The sequence below is a fragment of the Anabrus simplex genome, chromosome 2 (genome assembly GCF_040414725.1).
Source record: "Anabrus simplex isolate iqAnaSimp1 chromosome 2, ASM4041472v1, whole genome shotgun sequence".
NCBI lineage: Eukaryota > Metazoa > Arthropoda > Insecta > Orthoptera > Tettigoniidae > Anabrus > Anabrus simplex.
Window position 1 is genome coordinate 908,843,781 of NC_090266.1, and position 15,940 is coordinate 908,859,720.

General features: G+C 37.6%; 1 protein-coding gene across 6 annotated transcripts in view; it reads right to left on the bottom strand.

The window, feature by feature from the left end:
* The window catches only part of LOC136863178 (general transcription factor IIH subunit 1), a 506,000-nt gene that overhangs the window by 55,988 nt on the left and 434,072 nt on the right, over positions 1–15,940 (bottom strand). The window lies entirely within an intron of this gene.

Here is a 15,940-nt window from a genome sequence, read left to right on the forward strand (position 1 = left end):
CTGAACACGAAGAGAAAACTAATGCAACACAACAAGCCGCTGACAGGGAGAGGCAACAACAACATGAGATGTTGATAGAAATGTAACCATGCATATGCAAAGTGGTAGTTCTGTCAATAACAGGTACACCAGCTAACTCTATAGAGGGTTGCTGTGTAGATCATCCTGGCATTTCAAAGGCATGGAACCGGGCAAGTTGGCCGTACGGTTAGGGGTACGCGGCTGTGAGCTTGTATCCGGGAGATAGTGGGTTCAAATCCCACTGTCGGCAGCCCTGAAGATGGTTTTCCGTGGGTTCCCATTTTTACACCAGGCAAATGCTGGGGCTGTACCTTAATTAAGGCCACGGCCGCTTCCTTCCAACTCCTAGCCCTTCCCTGTCCCATCGTCGCCATAAGACCTATCTGTGTCGGTGCGACGCAAAGCAAAAAAAAAAAAAAAAACAAACCTGAATGTTCCACAAGCAGTGCCTGGATGACATCCACTCTAAATTTCAAGTGATCTATTCTAGATTCTGGTGAATTTCCCCAGCAAATGATCATTATGTTTAGAATTGCAACATTCATTAACCTCCTGAATAAGGTGAGTGCCGGGAGTGTCCGAGGACAAGTTCGGCTCGCCAGATGCAGGTCTTTTTGATTCGATGCCCGTAGGCGACCTGCGTGTCGTGATGAGGATGAAATGATGATGAAGACGACACATACACCCAGCCCCCATGCCAGCGAAATTAACCAATTAAGGTTAAAATTCCCAACCCTGCTGGGAATCGAACCCGGGACCCCTGTGGCCAAAGGCCAGCACGCTAACCATTTAGCCATGGAGCCGGACTACTATCAAGGTAAGATAGCATCATATTTTCTAAAAGAATAGAGTTTTCTAAACATGCATGTGAAAGTGTTATTGAAATCTGTAAAATAATACCAAAGTTATGTTGCTTTGAACAAAGCCTTGCATGAATCTGAGGAAGTTTAAATACTATGCTCAGAACTCCTCCTGCAGCACAGAGACAACCAAGCATTTAAATCTACTGCGCCGAGGGTTTAAGTTTCTAGAAGCATCGTTCAGCTTAAATGTTAGCCTATGCTATATCCATTGTTTCACAGCTTGAAATGTCTTCACTTAATGAATCTGCTTGGGAGGAAGAAAATTAAACTTCCAGTTCTCAACTACATTTTGAAACAGAAAGAAGTGATGAAAACTAAGTAGTTGGTCTCAATGAAACATCAACTACTTTTACATGCTTTACCATAGAGTCATGAAAAGGGAATTTGTCTAAAATACAGTTACATTCTGTAGTGAACAAATTTCTTTCCAGTATGAAGAACTGTCTCATGTCATCTCCACATAAACTGCAATCCCCACTTTCTCGCTTAATGTGCTGCCTTCTTGTAATTCCGGTTACAAGATCATTGTCACCTTTATGACAGCTACTGCTATTGAACTTTGTATTGGTAATGGATCTTAAACTCAGTTCTAACTGCTTTCCAATCTTTTCAACTTTCAAAAACCTCACCATTAAATCCATCAACAATCCATTGATGTATGTGGCCGATTTATGTATGGAGAGAGCTTGATGCTGTACTTCATGAAAATGGGGAGTGTGTTCTACAGAAATAACAAGTAATGTTTTGTGGCATCATTTTCCATTGTTGCTTTCACTATTATAAAAAAAAAAAAGATATTGATGGTTTCTTCTTCTTCACCAGCATGAAACAACAATTTCAATGGCTCCTGCTGTTCTAATACCCTGCTTATTGAATCAGTCAGGGAGAACCATCTTGTGCTGACAAGTTTCAAGATTCTGTGCCTTTTGAGCAAAGGTTCACTCATTTCCTGATACATTTTCAATTGTGTTTTTCTTTTAGAGCTTCTTTCAAAAAGAAACATATGTCCACTAACAAGGTGTCCACATTTACCCTTGCTCCCAATGTTTTAGCAGCGTCCTAGGTAGCTAAGTGAAGTAGGTGACAGATAGGGTCTCGTATAACCATGCTTACAATCCCTTAAATTTACCTACTATTGTATTTGGAATGTCACAACTAAATGGTAAACAGTCCTCTCATTTCAGCACCTTGATCTTAATTTCCCTATACAACACCTCAAATATTCCTTCCCCAGTGTTAACACATTCCACCAAATCAAGCAGTAGAATACTGGTAACAAAATATTTTTTCTTCCCATAAAAATAAGTAAAAACCGATGGATACAATTTGCAGTCACTGTTATAATGATCTAGCATGGTCTGCTGCAGATAAGGGAAAGTTATGTTCAACCAAAGAATGTGAGAAATAACATTCAGCCCGTATAACACTATTATCAACACTTTATGACAGAAAAAAAAAAAAGATGAGCACACCTTGCATCCCCATTTGATGTGCCCATATTTATGATTTTTAGATTTCACGTGACATTGGCAGTCATCTTGTCCTCCAATGCTCACACACATTTATATGTTACATATAACACGTGGTTCGTTTAAAATTTAAATGGTCCTTGGCATGGAAACTCTTCTGTATACCGCTTTCAGTAATGGTGATTTTCCCCAAATTTGTTTTGTCCATCATCATTGGGCTCTTCACTGCTTTTACGCTTAAGCATTTTGTTATTTTATTTAACAGAGAAATAGGCTTGCACTAGGAAACATCAGCATAACTTTGTAACTTCATGTTTTGTAACAAAAGCAGGCAAATCGTTACTAAACCAGATGTAATCGACCAGGTATTAAACATATATGGAGGGAATGCATTCAGCAAATATGTTACCTCACATCAAAGGCTGTAAAAAAAAGTCTCTTAATTTTTCACAAACCATCTTTTAATAGTGAGACTCATACACGACATATCACACAAAACATGTTTTCCATATTCGTAGGGAAAATGGAAAATTATTAACAGCATTTCGAATTACACTCCCCATAAACGATACACGTGAATCATAAAAATGATCCATCCCACAACGTGTATCTTTTGTTGAGAAGTGGCTCCACAAGTGATAAAATAATAGCACAAGTTTTTATTGTGTCTGCTGATATATGAGTTGTTTCAAATATGGTGTCTTTGCCTGTGTATATTATAAATGAAGATAGCCTGAACTTGACCCACATAATTCACACAATTTTATGCCAAATTTTGCAGATTTTAGAGGCATATATTGCCTAAAAGGCAACCTACCCCGTCATAGGATTAGTGACTCATCAACCGCGATGTTCAGTTCTAGTATGTACAAAGCCTGGAACTTATTTTTCAGGTAGGACATAATCAGATACATTTTGAAAGGGAGGCACTAATGCTGATGTGGAATTACTTGATAAGTTAATCAGCTATATGGGCAACGACACAGAAAGGAACGCAACTGTAGCAGGCGATATAAATTTACCAAATGTTCATGTGGGAAGGAAATGAAAATAACAAAGCATGACCAACAAATGGTGAATAAGTTAATCTGGAAAGGACAGCTGAATCAGAAAGTGATGGAACCAACTAGAGAGTAAAATATTCTACACGTTGCGCTGACAAAACCATACGAGCTCTATAGAGAAACAGAAGTGATATATGCTCAGGTAAGAAAGCTAGCTGGAACGAAATATATATGTCTAGGAAACAAATGGAGTAGCGACGTACCATGCAAGACTGCATAGATAGAGTATACATAAAAGAAAAACATGGGCCCAAACGGCTGCAACCTGAGACAGTGGAGGATACAATGATAATGATCACTGTTGGCATGTACATGATGTGTGATGTGAGGAAAGTGGGGGTATAGACAGACAAGAAAATGGAAAAAGAAGTAGCGGTTATCTAAGGTTAAGGCCGGGTGCTTTCCTAATCTTGAGCACCGACTGATGTCCAACAGCAGAATCTTTAAGGGTAAGAGGGTGGGAATAAGGGGTTAAAGATTTGAGGACTTTGAACGGTATAACATTCAGTGAATGTAGTTTGAGGGTGTCTGGTGTGAATGGGGATAGGAAGATAAATGCTGGGGATTTTGTAGGTACTGCAGTGGCTGCATTATCGATTAGCCTGTGTGTTGCTAGTCAAGCCAATGTAGAAAGCTGGCCAGAGTCTGCAATGAAGCAGATTAATAATGATGAAGTACAGTAATGACAACCTTGTATGGGGCAAGACTTGTTGCTGATGCTGCTGGAAAAAGTGGTGTTTGGTGTATGTGAATGGCAGGTCTTACAGCAAACATGTTCACAGGGGAGGGAGCCGAAGGGGGTGGAGTTTGGTATGGTTCATAGTGAGTGAGAATGTTATTGAGCTTAGGTGGGTGCCTAGAAGTGACTATGGGGCTTTTCGGAAGAAGAACACATATCATCCTGGTCTACACAAAATAAATCACATTTTTAAAAAAGCATTCTTCTCTCATTTTCACACTACACCCGGGATCTTCTTGAATGGGTACCTAAATTTCCAGAAAACAGACCTCTGAGAAGTAGAGTGGGTGAAGAATTATCTGATCCTGTAACAATTAAGTGGGGCTTCCCATAAGGCAGTATTAAAGGACCTGTATATTTTCTTACATATAAATGATGTGAGTACAGAACTGGAATCAAAGATATGGCATTTTGCAGATGATAACTCTATACAGTAATAAATAAGTCACAGGATTGTGAGTATCACGAAGAGGAAACGTCCTCTTAGTTTTAATTATTGTGTTGATGGGGTGATAGTACCTCATGGGGATCACTGTAGGTGACTTGACTTATTTCCTTTAATTCCATGTGGAACATAAGGCCTCAACGAAATTTCTTCAGCTTGTTCTATCAGCCGCTAATGCTTTCACTTCCCTCCATGTCTTGTTAACTCCAGCAATCTCCTTATCAAAGGTTCTCTTCCAGGTAATCCTCGGTCTGCCTTGCCTGCGACTGCCTTGTGAATTCCAACTCAATGCCTGCCTTGTGATACTCTCTTGTGGTCTTCTCAGGGTGTGCACAATCCATCTCTATTTTCTTCTCATTATCTGTTCCTGTATGGGACTTTGATTTGTGGCCTCCCAAAGGTCTTTGTTTGAGATAGTTTTTGGCCACCATATTCTCATAATGTACCTCAAACACCAATTTATAAAAGTCTGTAACCTTGTGGTAATGTCTTTGGTCACTTTCCAGGTCTCACTTTCATACAGTAACACAGATTTAACATTTGAGTTGAATATCCTTAGCTTCGTTTTTATATGAATGTGAGAGGATCTTCATATTGGTCGTAACTGTGAAAAAAAAAAAAAATCACTGTAGGTACTGTACCAGGAAAAGTTTTTGGGTAAAGGGCATGAGTAGGACCTCAGGGAGTGGAACTTGGTTTTGGAGCCGATACAGAGTAGGATAGACTCGCAGAGCGAATAATAGATGGTTTAAAAATTTTTTTTTTCAAAACAATTTATTAATTCTTCACCCTGCAATATGATTATTGGACTCAAATCTGGCATTAAAAGTTTGAACGTAATCTTCCTGAATTCTGTTCATGAAAATGGAATAAATATCACTGATTCCAAAGTCTTTCATATGTGACAATATGAGGTATTGAATTTCCACCTAAAGTCTTTCTAAACCTAAGCACACACTTGTAATTGTAAGTTGATATGAGAAATTAAATTTCTGTTAAAAGTTTTCAGTTCTCAGTTTGTAAACCTTGATATATAGCACACTTGAAAAGCCTAAAGTCTTTCTACGAGATATGAAAATGAAATTTGAAATTAAATTAATCACTTCTGAGAAATTATGAGAACTCTGAAATATTTGTTCACACGCGGCACTGAAGTTTCCACTGTTCAAAATTAATGAAAAAATTTTAGTCAGTTTGTTACTACTCACTTACGGAAAGAAATGTTGCTACAAAATGTCGAAGGATGGACATCTGGAATGTTCCGTGGAGAATCAGGATCGGCGATGTTCCCTTAACACACCATGTTGACGTTCCCGATGAGGTGATGACGGCTGGAACTGGATCATGTAGAATTGCAGCTTGTTAGGGTGATTTTTCGCACACGAAAAATTCACTTAGTGCGAGTAGTTATCACTGACACTGTCATTTACTGTTGAACACTATTTATGGCGTAGTTGAATTTCAAGACGTTAAATGAAGAATCACAGTCTTTCCTGTATGAAATACTATTTAAAGTCGTTACTGAAACGTTCATAATTACACAGTTCACACTTGAAAAGGCACATCAAAGTCTATAATCACAGTCTTTGAACACAGTCATTAAGTCACTAAAGATTATTTTCTGCTTATCTTGTTATTATAACGTCATATTACCTCAGAAAAGTTCTTAGTTTTCACTCAAATTACTACTGTAAGTCGTATACTGATGTGGCGTAAATAAAGAAATACAGTTCAATACTCGAAAAGAAATGAGTTCTAGTGATTCTACACATTAGTTTCTGTAGAAGTTCAATATCATTTGAAGTAACCTAAGTCTACACGTAATGACATATTCTGTGAACGTTAAATATTTGATATTTGCACTTCAATAAGTTCACTCGTATTATATTCTTAAATGTCTTTAGAATTAGACTGTAGTCGCGACGCGATGTACTAAATACAGTGCGACGTCTTTTATAATTCTGTCGGCGATATAACTTCGTGTTCCGGAAATGCGACGGCAAGTACTTTCACCGTGACTGCGCGAACATACTGTACGCGGGTCGGTCTCTCCTCTGTCTCACTCACACACAGCTGTATACTCGTCCTTGTACTGGCTGCCTGCTGGCTAGCCTTGACATATATAGATACCAGCGCTGGGAGGGGTAGCATCTCTTGGCCATGTGACCGTGAGTGCGTAATTTCGTTTAGACTTTAAATTATTATAACTCAACAACCATGAGATGAATTAATTCGAAATTCACAGGGATTAACTTTTATGACGTCCGCTACGATTCAGCGTTTATCCCGTTGAAATTGGTTAAGGCGTTGAAAAGCTGGTAAAAGAAAATTCTTTTCGAGAAATATCTCTAGGGGAGGTGAGCTTCGAGCGACAGGTGACGTCACTTGACTCCGCCTAGTGCACTCGTGGGGTCTGGCACATACTGGAACATTCTTTACATAGATGTTCGTACGTCGGTCGGATCTTTTATGCTGGAATAAAGTTTCTTTCGATTGATATGGACCAGGACCTAGGCTTTCCTGGTACAGTACCTATGTGTTAATATACAGGAAGATCTTAATTGCGATCACCACATTAACAGGGTTGTAAGTAAGGGTTACAGATCTCTTGATACGGTTAAGGCAGTATTTAAGGGTCGTAGTAAGGATGTAAAGTATGGAGCATATAAGTCTTTGGTAGGACCTCAATTAGAGTATGGTTCCAGTGTATGGGACCCACACCAAGATTTCTTGATACGAGAACTGGAAAAAATCCCAAGGAAAGCAGGACGATTTGTTACTGGTAATTTCCAACAAAAGAGTAGTGTCACGAAAATGTTGCAAATTTTGAGCTGCAAAGACTTTGGACTAAGGAGACAAGTTGCCCGACTAAGTGGTACGTAATATTGAAATTTTCAATTTACTTTAAAAAAGGTTCACCTATTCAAGATATATGTTATGTCTTAAGGTAGGACATATGCACTGTTATTCACAATCCTAATTGGTACATGTTTTGAACTATATATTGGGCATCATTAGCCATTAGCTCACCATCAAAATCATGAAGCAATGGGATCCCGATTATGTATTAACTGACCTCATTATTGCTTAGGCATAATGGATGTGAATTGAAAGGTACTTTTTGTTTGTCACTCTTAGTTGACTAGTTAAATATCACAAATTTGATATAAAAACACGTAAAATGAATGTTGAACACTCGGTGAACAATTAATTAGAAACACATTAAAACGTTCATTCATCTGTATTGTCCAGTTCTTAATCTTTGATTTTTGTCTTTCAATTAAAATGAAACACAATTAAACACTTATAAATAACAAACATAAGTTGCGTAGAACACAGCAAGCTTCCAAACATAACGCTACACGACCTCCACAACAACAACAACAACAACAACAACAACAACACGAATAAAGACGAGAGAGGTGTCGCCACTAACAGCTCCTTTAATCAAAATTTAAACTCAAGACTTGCAGTCTGTCACAAAACTTACAGAAGTATATCAACGGATGAATTACACAGTACTTAAAGAGAAAAAATTTTCACGACAAGGGTTTTCACCACGAATCAATATGACATATATCTGCCGTAGAATATTCTCGAAGACCACTTTATGCAACTAAATTAACATAGATATAGAAGCACATGGAGCCTCCGTGGCTCAGACGGCAGCGCGTCAGCCTCTCACCGCTGGATACCGTGGTTCAAATCCCGGTGACTCCATGTGAGATTTGTGCTGGACAAAGCGGAGGCGGGACAGGTTTTCTCCGGGTACTCCGGTTTTCCCTGTCATCTTTCATTCCAGCAACACTCTCCATTATCATTTCATAGTATTTATCTCTCATTAATAAATCACCTTGGGAGTGGCGACCCCATTGTAATAACAGCCTATATATGTTTCATTCATTCCATCCCTGACCTGGTCAATGACTGGAAAACAGGTTATAGGTTTTCATTTTCATAGAAGCGCAAGAACTATAAAGAAGATTGAAGAAGGAATTCCACGCAACATGAACTCTCAAATTTTAACAAGTGTTTTAATATACATGTACCATATTTTAATGTGTTTAACTTATTAAGTGCTTTATACTGTGCTTTATGTATTTTAATATGTTTAATGTACTCAATATGTCCAATGTACACTCAATAAGTTTTAGTCTACTGTAGCCTTCATTACCACATTTTTCATAGATATTTTAACCCCACCTAGACAAAACACTACTACAATATACTTTATTTTCATCCCCATTAGACATCCGGATGGTCTAATCATATTGTCTAATGGCTGTAATATATTAATGTACTAGCTGAAGATGGCCGCGGAAGGCCGAAACCGGTAGTAATGTAAATCCATTTACAATAAATAAGTATTGATAGGTGGAACACATTTCTTGTATGTATAGTGCATCCAATCAATACGGAAAATGAAACTTATAAATAATAATATCACCTTTCATTACGACATGGTTCATTTTTTAATATATGATGATAACATTCTCTATATTTTAAGCTCAGGGCCCTGACCTAGTTTTTGCTGAATTAATGGCTGATGATGTTCGCTATGTCGAACAAAACATGTCCCAATATTAGACACTTCACGATTATACTAGCAGTTACCCGCGGCTTTGCTCGCGTGGATTTCGTAAATTTTTTTTGCTAGTTGCTTTACGTCGTACCAACACAGATAGGTATTATGGCGACGATGGGACAGGGAAGGGCTAGCAGTGGGAAGGAAGCGGCAGTGGCCTTAATTAAGGTACAGCCCCAACATTTGCCCAGTGTGAAAATGGGAAACCACGGAAAACCATTTTCAGGGCTGTCGACAGTGGGGTTCGAACCTACTATCTCCCGAATACTGGATACTGGCCGCACTTAAGCGACTGCAGCTATCGAGCTCGGTGGATTTCGTAAAATAATATAAGTAATCATTCCTCGGTAATGTACTAAGACATTATCTGAAAATCCCTAATGTGTAAACATTCACCGACAAACTGAGTTTCAATTACCCTGGAAACTCTTTGTAAACCACGTTTGTGTCATTGCCTTTTGGGGCTAAGATAACCATGCAACATAGAACTGTACATACTGTATGAGAAACAGTCTTCTCTCAAATCGAAAAAAAAAAAAAAGTTTATTTTTAAAGTATATTCCAAATATCTATCCGCACGTGTTAACATTTTCAGTTTTTGAGACAGGCTATAAGAATCCCCTCAAAAAGAATTTAACCCCTTTATCAGTCCTTTCCATTTTCCGAAAACAAAAAGAAATACATATTCCTTTATTTTTAAAGGAGATTCCAAATGCTGATTTTCACGTCTGTAAAATCATCAGTTTGTGATATATAAGCATCCTCATTAACAATTATTCACTACTTTTTCACTTCCTTTCACCCCCCGTTAAGTGCCTTTTCCGAAAACAAAAAGTACGTGTTCCTGCATTTTTAAAGGACTTTCAAAATACCAAGGTTTTTTTTTCTTTTTTAATTTTGCTTTTAGGTCGCATCGACACAGATAGGTCTTATGGCGACGATGGGATAGGAAAAGCCTAGGAATGGGAAGGAAGCGGCCGTGGCCTCAATTAAGGTACAGCCTGGTGTGAGAATGAGAAATCACGCAAAACCATCTTCAGGGCTGCCGACACTGGGATTCGAACCCACTATCTCCCGGATGCAAGCTCACAGCTGCATGCTCCCAACCACACGGCCAACTCACACGGTAATAAGTTTCATGTCTGTAACATGTTAGGTTTTCTGACATACTGTAGATATACTGGTACTTGTTTTCAAAATTCACCCACTTTTTCAATTCTTTTCAACCCCTAAGTGGATTTTCTGAAAAAAGTATGGGTTTCTTTATTTTTAAAGGAGATTTAAAATACAGTACCAAATTTCACGTCTGTAACATCTTCAGTTTTTGAGATATAAGTGTCCTCATAAAATAAATTCAACTTTTCCCCTTTTCTTCCACCCCCTCTCCCTTTAAGTGTACTTACAGAAATTAAAAAAAATATGTGTTTCTGAGATATAAGTATCCTATTAAACAGAATTCAACTCCTCCTTTACTTATTCTCCCCCCCCCCCCCCAAGTCGATTTTCCGAAAACAAAAAATACGCGTTTATTTTTAAAGAAGATTCCAAATACCAAGTTTCACGTCTGCAACATCTTTATCTTTTAGAGATATAAGTATCCTCATACAAATAATTCAACAAATAATTCAGTTTTTTCCTCCGTAAGTGGATTTCCGAAAACAAAAGAAGAATTGTTTCTTTATTTACAAAGAAGATTCCAAATACCAATTTTCACGCCAGTAACATCTTTTTTTTAATTATATAAGTATCCTCACATAAAGAATTCATCTCCTTTTTCACCCAACCCCCGTTAAGTTGATTCCCCCCAAAATGCGTGTTTCTTTATTTTTAAAGGAGATCCCAAACGCCAATTTTCACGTCTGTAACCATCAGTTTTTGAGATATAAATATCCACATAAAAAGAATTAAATTTTTCACTTCCTTTCACCCTCTCTCCTTAAGTGAATTTTCCGAAAACAAAAAAATATGCATTTATTTATAGAGGAGCTTCTAAATACCAATTATCACGACTGTAACATCTTCAGTTTTCGAGATATGTGTCCTCATAAAAGGAATTAAAATCCTTTTCACCCCCTCCATCCCCAGAGTTTACCTTCCACCTAAAATGCACGTTTCTCTATTTTAAAGAAGATTCCAAATACCAATTTTCACATTTGTATCAACTTTAGTTTTCATACAATGTAAGTATCCTCATACAAATAATTCAATAAATTTTTCAATTCTTTCACCCCCCTTAATTGGATTTTGCTAAATCAAAGGAATATATGTTACTTTACCTTTAAAGGGGATTACAAATACCAATTTTCATGTGTGCAACATCTTTAGTTTTTGAGATATAAGTAGACTCATACAAATAATTTAACTAATTTTTCAATTTTTTTTGCCCCCTGCCTAAGTGGATTTTCCGAAAACAAAAAATATGCATTCCTTTATGAGATGCCAATCACCAATTTTTACGTCTGTAACGTCTTCAGTTTTTGAGATATCAGTATCCTAATACAAATAATTCAACCCACGTCCCTCCCCCACGTGGTTTTTCACTAAAGCAAAAAATATGTGTTTCTTATTTTTGAAAGGGATTAAAAGTACCAATTTTCACTTATGTAACATGTTAAGTATTTGAGATATACTGTAGATATGCTCATTCTAAAAATTCACCCCTTTTTTTTTTGTTCGCCTTAAGTGGATTTTCCGAAAAAATATCTATGTCTCTCTACTTTTACAGAAGATTCCATATACCAGTTTTTAAGTCTGTAACATGTTAAGTGTCTGAGATATATTGTAGGCCTAGATATATTTTTTTAAATTTTCACCCCGTTTGTCACTCCCGCTCACCCCCCTCTTCGTTGGATTTTTCAAAAACAAAAACAAATATGTGTTTCTTTATTTTTAAAGGAGATTCCAAATACCAAATTTCATGTCTTTAAACTGTTCAGTTTTCGAGATATACAAGCACTCATTTTTAAAATTTACCCCCCTTTTCACCCCCTTAGCGATGGAATATCCGAAAATCCTCCCTTAGCAAGCACCTACATTGTAATATGAATTTCCCAAAATTTCATTCCTTTATGTCCAGTAGTTTTAGCACAATTATTTAAAGTCTATCAGGTTCCACCTTTTCAATACCAATACAATGTTGTCGGATGATATTTACAACATTATTTATTACAGTACATGTTTCGGTGCTCTATTATGTCACCATCATCAGCTGATTTATAAAATGTGAAAAAACTTGGCGATCTAAATATTAAACAAAATATTGTCATACTTAACTCATACATATACATATTTACATACAACAGAATATTGGTTAAATCCTAAACATCTATTATGCTATATTAATTATCCTTAATATGTGACACATACTGACACATACTGACACACATTAAGGATAATTAATATAGCATAATAGATGTTTAGGATTTAACCAATATTCTGTTGTATGTAAATATGTATATGTATGAGTTAAGTATGACAATATTTTGTTTAATATTTAGATCGCCAAGTTTTTTTCACATTTTATAAATCAGCTGATGATGGTGACATAATAGAGCACCGAAACATGTACTGTAATAAATAATGTTGTAAATATCATCCGACAACATTGTATTGGTATTGAAAAGGTGGAACCTGATAGACTTTAAATAATTGTGATCTCAGTTCAATACGGACAAATAAGATGAAGTTCCTTACAGTAGTTTTGGATCAGCGATGATGAATCAGTCAGGACAAGTTATTTTATATATATATAGATTATAATTCAATGAGTGTATTGTAATGTATTGAATAGGGGGTTATAAAATTTAAAAGAATTTTATAATTTTAATATTTCCATGTAACTTGAAATCAATTAAGAAAATACTAGAATACTAGTTAAACAATTGATAGTATATTTTCCTCCTAGGCGACAGCCCCAGCTGTAAATCAATGATGATTGACTGATGGACTAGCTACAAATCATTCAAAGAAACTCAGCTTGCTTTTATCTTACAGTTGGTTAAGAAAATGGCTTGTGATAAAATGTACTTATAGGTGGGCTGGCACAAGGTTGCACTTGAAAGTTGTACATCACCCGCCAATCAAAATCACCAATCTACTACTTTTTACGTCAGATATAGTTATGCATTTTCTTCATGTTAATTCGTATTTAATTCCGTATAGTGCTTATAATCTTTTATTTGCTTACACAAATATGAGCATTTTAAAAAATATTACAAGGTTTAAGTGAGCCACAAAATAAATACGAACTATTTTCAGTTGATTGTTGTTGGCAATATGGGTAGTACAGTGGTGCCATCTATAAGTAGCTTGCCTACCGTATTGAAGTGTTGCCGTTTTGTCTGTCGCCGCTAGCACGTGGTCAGGTGTGATTCGCGCGTTTTTGAAAGGTTTGTTTTCATTGTGAGATAACTGTGAAATTTTATTTTAACGAATGCAGTGCGATGTCTCGGGAATGACAACATAGTCATGAAGCGCGAGGTGATAATCCTTTGCACCACGGAGTGTCTCTTAATAGTCAGGCATTAGAATTAGTGCGGAGAACTCGTGAGCTTCACGAGAGCGAGAGGAAATTTGGACTCTTGTATAGCCGTCTCTCTGTTGCTGCAGATCATGTTGTAGAACGTATATGTCAAACATTAGGGCTTTCAAAGCGTACTGTTATTCAGAGAGGTGTTCGCCTCCAAGAACAGTAGGAAAAAGTGACTGGGTTACATAGCAGTAGCGGAAATGGAGCTGATAGTAGGGACTTGTTTCACAGCACTCCGGGAAAGAAACTAATTAAGCTATCTCCTGTAACAGGAATTAATTCTCTCTAGGCTGATGCAATACGAAGACACAAGTACGATTATTACAGCTCAAAGTCCCTTCTCTCATTATTATGGGCAATGCACCTTACCACTCCGTAATAATGGACAAGACCTTTACTTCAAGTGCCCCTAAAGAACTGTTAGTGGAATGGCTGCAGTAAAGAAATATCCCAGTGCATATGTGTATGACTAAATTAGTCGACACCGGGCGAGTTGGCTGTGCGGCTAGAGGCACGCAGCTGTGAGCTCACATCCGGGAGATAGTGGGTTCGAATTCCACTGTCCGCAGCCCTGAAGATGGTTTTCCATGGTTTCCCATTTTCACACCAGGCAAATGCTGGGGCTGTGCCTTAATTAAGGCCAAGGCCACTTCCTTCCCCATTCCTAGGTCTTTCCTGTCTCATCGTCACCAGAAGACCTATCTGTGTCGGTGCGACGTAAAGCAAATAGCAAAAGTCGACGAGGTAGCGAAGGAACAAGGGCACGACGTTATTAGGTTACTGCCGTACCACTGTCACGTCAACCTCATTGAGTTGGTACCGGTACGGTATGCAGTGAAGTAAACATTACGTACTCACTAATAACCAATCCTTCACAGTTACTGAAGTGGAAGGACTGTTCCGAGAGAGTATTGCTCGAATGGATGCGGCTTTATGGAGGAAGAAATTTAGCTATGTCACAGCAATGGCAATACATGGCATCATCAGCGACTCTCAGGAGTTGATGATCTGCCTAGATGACGATGACAATGACAACGAAGGCGACGGTAGTGATGGCAGTGATCTGGAAGGTATCTAGCCTCTACCTTTGTGAATCAGGTATGAAAATAAGGTTTCTGAATATTCGTAAATTTTATGGATTTTACTTGAAACATTTTGTGTTAGCACCAGTGTATATTATTCTAACATTTATTGGTATATTTAAAGTGAGATCCTTGTCAGCCGATTTCTTCCATTTTTTCTCACATCGCGATAATAAGAACATTGTAGTATATTTATTTTGTATAATTTTGTGTGATGAATAATCGGTGAGTTGAAAGTTTGATTTTTGTCGGCCAATTTCATTTGTATTGTGTATCATCGCGATGACTTTAAAAACATTTGTCCCATGTTTTTAAAAACTCATGTGTCGTGCAATCAGCTGTTGTTACAGCGGCAACATCGCTTCGTGCGCCATTGCAGAGTGACCAACATTGTGCGCAGCCGTCAAGTGCAACCTTACACCGGCCCACCTATAGAATATTATTTACAAACTTTCTTATTCTATACCTTTTACTGATATGAGATAATGGAAATATCAGTGCTGGTGATGAGAAGGTGAAAATCCAAGAGCTGATAACTAAGTGTATGGGGATTGCTACTCAAATCATTCTGGGAATGTATAAAGGCTCTATTCATTATCTGTTGTCTACTTTTTGAATTTAAGCTGATACTTGGTTTTGATATCAGAAGAAAGATCAAATGAATATAAAAAATTATGAAAAAAAAGACCCACCTGTGAAGGGCCAAAACAGGAAACAAATAGCATACATCACAACAAGACGCTGACAGCCTCACGTCCATTTATATGCTTCACAATCTCAGGAGCAACTTGAAGGGTCAGCAAAATGATTACCCTGTCAACGATGGGTACAACAGCCGGTCAAGTTATGAAAGTAAACATATTTCTGAGAGAGTGATGATAGGTCCCTGGCCTTGCCAATAAACACATCATTCTCCCTGAAGTCATACAAGGTAAGATTTTTTTATAATTGGCTTTTCTTTGCACCGCCATAGATGGGTCTTATGGCAACAATGGGATAGGAAAGGGCTAGGAGTGGGAAGAAAGCAGCTGTGGCGTTAGTTAAGGTACAGCCCCCAGTATTTGCCTGGTATGAAAATGGGAAAACACGGAAAACCATCTTCAGGGATGCCGATAGTGGGGTTCGAACCCACTATCTCCCGAAC